This window comes from Ranitomeya variabilis, chromosome 5 (genome assembly GCF_051348905.1).
Source record: "Ranitomeya variabilis isolate aRanVar5 chromosome 5, aRanVar5.hap1, whole genome shotgun sequence".
NCBI lineage: Eukaryota > Metazoa > Chordata > Amphibia > Anura > Dendrobatidae > Ranitomeya > Ranitomeya variabilis.
The window spans coordinates 373,713,268-373,719,267 of record NC_135236.1 but is presented as its reverse complement, the minus strand read 5'-3'; positions in this window follow the sequence as shown (position 1 = coordinate 373,719,267).

Here is a 6,000-nt window from a genome sequence, read left to right as displayed (position 1 = left end):
TGTGCTGCTCCATCCTGCGCCCCCATCCTGTCATGTGCTGCTCCATCCTGCATCCCCATCCTGTCATGTGCTCCCATCCTGCTCCCCGATCCTGTCATGTGCTGCTCCATCCTGCATCCCCATCCTGTCATATGCTGTTCCATCCTGCGCCCCCATCCTATCATGTGCTGCTCCATCCTGCGTCCCCATCCTGTCATGTGCTCCCATCCTGCGCGCTGAGTGCGGGCGGCTGTGCTGAGTGCGGTGCTGAGTGCGGGCGGCTGTGCTGAGTGCGGGCGGCTGCGCGTGGCGGTGGTGAGTGCGGGCGGCTGCACGTGGCGGTGATGAGTGCGGGCGGCTGCGTGTGGCGGTGGTGAGTGCGGGCGGCTGCACGTGGCGGTGGTGAGTGCGGGCGGCTGCGCGTGGCTGTGCTGAGTGCGGGCAGCTGTGCGTGGCGATGCTGAGTGCGGGCGGCTGTGCATGGCGGTGCTGAGTGCGGGCGGCTGTGCGTGGCGATGGTGAGTGCGGGCGGCTGCGCGTGGCGGTGGTGAGTGCGGGCGGCTGCGCGTGGCGGTGGTGAGTGCGGGCGGCTGCACGTGTCTGTGCTGAGTGCGGACAGCTGTGCGTGGCGATGCTGAGTGCGGGCGGCTGTGCATGGCGGTGCTGAGTGCGGGCGGCTGTGCGTGGCGGTGGTGAGTGCGGGCAGCTGTGCGTGGTGGTGCTGTGCTTGGCGGTGCTGAGTGCGGGCGGCTGTGCGTGCCGGTGGTGAGTGCGGGCGGCTGCGCGTGGCTGTGGTGAGTGCGGGCGGCTGTGCGTGGCGGTGCTGAGTGCGGGCGGCTGTGCGTGGCAGTGCTGAGTGCGGGCGGCTGTGAGTGGCGGTGCTGAGTGCGGGCGGCTGTGTGTGGCGGTGCTGAGTGCGGGCGGCTGTGCGTGGCGGTGCTGAGTGCGGGCGGCGGTGCGTGGCGGTGCTGAGTGCGGGCGGCTGCGCGTGGCTGTGTTGAGTGCGGGTGGCTGCGCGTGGCTGTGGTGAGTGCGGGCGGCTGCGCGTGGCGGTGGTGAGTGCGGGTGGCTTGCGCATGGCGCTGCTGAGTGCGGGCGGCTGCGCGTGGCGGTGGTGAGTGCGGGCGGCTGCGCGTGGCGGTGGTGAGTGCGGGCGGCTGCGCGTGGCGGTGGTGAGTGTGGGCGGCTGCGCGTGGCGGTGGTGAGTGCGGGCGGCTGCGCGTGGCGGTGGTGAGTGCGGGCGGCTGTGCGTGGCGGTGGTGAGTGCGGGCGGCTGTGCTGGGCGCCGAGTGCCGGGGGCCTGAGCAGGTGGGGACACCGGCGCCCTGGGGGGGTCAGGTGCCGGAGTCGCCGCTAGCTCAGGCCCCCGGCACTTGCTATATTTACCTGTCCCCCGTTCCACTGCTGCGCACCGCTCCATCTTCCGGGTCCTCTGCCTGTGACTGTTCAGTCAGAGGGCGGCGCGCATTAAGCGCGTCATCGCGCCCTCTGAACCGTTCAGTTCAGAGGGCGCGATGACGCGTTAATGCGCGCCGCCCTCTGACTGAACAGTCGCAAGTGGAGGATGGAGCAGCGCGCATCACTGGAATGGGGACAGGTAAATATAGCATACTCACCCTCGTCCCTGCTTCTCAGTTGGAGATCGCGGTGTGCGTTCAGTGCTTATGCATACCGCGATCTCCTGGGAGCGTCACTCTGTGGGGTCCAGACTGCGCCGGCGCTTGCGCTTGCGCAGTCTATAAAGGCTTCGGACAGAGTGACACTCCCAGCGTTATATTATAGATTTGGCAAGTTTCTGCTTCAAAAACTCAGTTTAAGACAGTGTCTGTCCATGTAAGGTTCTAGCAGGAACGAGGGATGCAGTGACAGGCAGGAGACAGAGCAAGAGTTAACAGGTTCTTTATAACTAACAAATTCAGCAGTTACTCTCCACACAGGGAGAATGGGGGAACAAAATGTAAACAACACATAAACGGTAAGGACAACAGGGTAATAGAATAGGGTCAAGTAATGGGTTAACTTATCAGTCTCTGGTTCCTGGACGGTGTAGGCTGGAAAATCCCACGATGGGTCCGTAGGTGACACCAGAAGACTCTGATCCGGTCCTGGATCTCTGCATGGCAGTAAAGTATCCAGTTCTTCCTGCACGTGGTCTCCTTATCTTGGAATGGGGAGCTGTCCATGAGCAAGTTTGTGGCACCGCTGGTGAACTGCACAGTCCAGGAGGGTAGGCCGCAATCTCACTACTGTACTCAGCGCGCACTGCGGGATTGGTACTGCACGGTTTGTCTGCGGTTGTCAGAGGTACAGTCCGGTAAGCACTCTCAGGGTCAGAGGGTGACATGTAAATGTCCCTTTTGGAGACAAGGTCTGTCGGAGCCGGGACCGTAGTTGGATCATGCAGCCCTGTCAATTGGCCTTGGTCAGGGGAGAGGGAGTCAACCTTCTAATGTCGCACACGCTGGGTACCAGCCAAAAGCCCCATCTTCCCGCGCTCAGTCCCTTTTTTACCCGATCCGCCCCCATCAGTCAGGTGCAAAGGTCTGCTCCAGTCAGGAAGTCTTTCCCCTGTCAACAATGGTGACAGCCCCTACAGTTCTGGCCCAGACACACAAGAGGGACCCCTAGCCCGTTCCATCTTCCTGCATTCACACTGATTTTTTTAACATAACCTCTCCAAGTACTCCTCAAATGCTCAAAACTTGGTTCTAGTGATTAATTAATGTACTAACGGTGATCTTAGTGATGTGTTTATGTAATTAGCCTTTTACTTTTTTTTTTTGCAGCCCTTGGGTTTCGTTCAGCATGGCAATGTGGCCCAAGGACCAAAAATATTGTGTACCCCTGATATAGACCATAAAAATATATAATTTCTTCATTCTTCAGTCAGTCCGTTGGCTGAATCCCTATCAATTTGAATGGTCTATCTTCTTTTTACAGTTTAACTTCATACTTATCTACTGCAATGCCAAGAAAGAATGCAAAGCTGACACTCTATCCAGGTCCTTAGGGTATCTGATGCCTCTGAAGATGTACCCTCACGTGTAATTGAACCTGAACATATCCTTGCGTTGAGATATTGAACTGGTAAATTTATTTCTGCTGTATCTAATGGTGGCCCAAATGAATACAAGATGTCACAGAATTAGGGACATCTTACCCTCAATGTGCATAATTCAAATCCTCACGTCAGGTGCCTCTCTACAAAAGCTATGGGCTGATATTGCTATGGACTTTATTACAGATCTTCCTGAGGTGCAAATATTCACTACTGTTTGGGTTGCAGTGGAAGTGCTCCACAGTTTGCCAAAGCGTTTTTCACAGACTTTTTTCAAATGCTATGCTCTTGCAGCTTGTATAGTGTCTGACCATAGTGACCATAGCAATTTGTTTACAGGTTCTGCAGGGTGCTCTGCAAAAAATCTATACATCTCCTCAGACTTTTCCTCAGCGTATCACCCTCTAAGGAACAGACTAAAAGAATCAATTAGTCAATAGAACAGTATCTGTAAATTTTCTTTCAAGATAATTGGCCGGACTTGCCGATCTTCTGCTAAATCCTTGTTTGTTGCAGTGTTTGGCCTAGAACCTCATTTTCCTATGTCAATTTTATCTTAAAGGGACACTGTCACCTGAATTTGGAGGGAACAATCTTTAGACCTAGGGGCGGGGTTTTCGGGTGTTTGATGCACCCTTTCCTTACCCGCCGGCTGCATGCTGGCTGCAATATTGGATTGAAGTTCATTCTCTGTCCTCTATAGTACACGCCTGCGTAAGGTAAGATTGCCTTGTGCAGGCATGTACTACGGAGGACAGAGAATGAACTTCAATCCAATATTGCAGCCAGCATGCAGCCGGCGGGTAAGGAAAGGGTGCATCAAACACCCGAAAACCCCGCCCCTAGGTCTAAAGATTGTTCCCTCCAAATTCAGGTGACAGTGTCCCTTTAAAGTCATCTTCCTGCTGTGAACAGTGACTCTCAGGATATTCATAACATCTGGACTAAGGTGTAATCCAATATGGCAGGATGTGCGGCTAAAACAAAGAGTACAGATAGACACTAACACCTTACCCAGCGATGACATTTGGATTTGCACCTAAAACATATATTTAATGACTTGTTGTTTAATTCCAGATTGTTCATGAAATTAGTCCTATCACTTTTTGTCCAAGGTTATCTTCCAAGATAAAAATTCCAAATATTTTTAATATCTGCTTACTACATCCTTTGGTCCTCAACAAATGGACTTCTACTATTGAGACAGATCCTGCTAGTGTCTTTGATACTGAGTATGTATGTATGTATGTATGTACTGAGTACATGGAGTATGAGATCAACCAAATTCTGCCTACAAGACGGTTCACGGGAACCTCTTTTACTTGATTGACAAAAAGGGATTTAGTTCTGAAGAGATGCTGGGTCTCTAAGAAGGATATTAATGCCCAAGAGATTTCATACTAATCATTCTATTTCTTCTGTTACAGACTTTTCTGAGAGGCTAAAAATAAAGGGATACTGTTCCTGTTATTCACCAGTCTTGTCTCCAGGGCCGGGCTTGCTCTGTTTTATTATGGCTGCCTTCTAGTGTTCTGGTCCTTGTCAGGTTCCGCAGGAAGCCTTGGGAACCCCTGTAAGATCATCATGCAAGGCCTTTTTAAGGCTGCCTCACAAAGCTTTGTGTATCTGAGTATTCAGTAAGTTTTGGATTCAGTTACCATGTGCTTTGGAGTTTGCGTTACTATCCATTTCTTTCAGGTAGCAATACCTCCTGCTAATCAATTATCTGCATTACTTCTTGACTGGGCTGCTAATTAATTAATCCTTCATCTGCTGTAGGCATAACACACTGTTCTCTGGTCCTGTCGACACTACAGCCGCTACTGTAACAGTGTGTATCTTCTCAAAAAGCAAGTATTCAGGTTGCCTGCCCATCAGTGCTGCATATGTCCTTGCAAAGGACCATCTCTATGCTAATAGGATACAACTTTGTTTTAACCACTTGTTTGCTGCAAGTCTTGTACTGTATGGATAAGTACAATTGATTTGCTTGCCTGCACACCTGCCTCTGTCATTTCTGGGGTTTCCTGTTCCCCTTGTCTCTCTGACATCCAACATACCCTGTTGCCCTGGTCCTCACTGATCCACATCACTTCTGGCAAGTCCTGACCCCTGTGCCATCACCTTCAGTCCATGTTGCTTTCCTGACCCTTCAGTTAGAAAATCTATTTGACCAGGTGAGCATATAACAATAATCATATTATATTATAACATTGAGTGTAAATGTGTCATTGCTAGTCTCAAGGATCACTTTGGTTCTCTCTCTGGTCTTGAGTTTTAGTACTATCTGTGCAAAAGTTCTACGTTTTAGTCTAAGTTTTAATTATGTTGCAAGCTGATTAATTAGATCCATGACATTACATAGGTAACGGCTTGGCTTCGCATCTTGTTTTTGTCATTTCTGATTGGTGGCAGTTCCAGTTAGGTTGCAAGCTGATGAACTATATCATTGACCATATATAGGGAATGATATGTATCTACACATCTCATTTTTCTCATTTTTGGTTGGCGGTTAAATGTCGTTAATCTCAAATGTTGTTAGTGACTGGCCACATCTATGTGATGCTCTTTCAACGGTTCTTTGTATAAATAAAGGGAATGGCTCTTTTGGACCTCGCCATAACCACACAACTTGTCTATGTGCTTTTGTCTACACTAGCGAGTATTTACAGGGTATTGCTAAATTAAGATAAGAATCATGTACAGGGTTTTGCCTATCCATCACAAATTGAGAAGCATTATTCCAATATTATCCATATACATCAAAACACTCCTTTTAACCGATGTGCCAAAAGAGTGTAGAATAACTTATGATTCAGAATTATTACATCAGTGATTTACATTTATAAATGAAATCACAGTTTATAGTCACGCAGAATTTTACATGTGTTTAGTATAAAATGTTGCCATCATTTTCTCATGTGGTATATAGACATGAGATTAATTCAGTTACATCGAAGGCC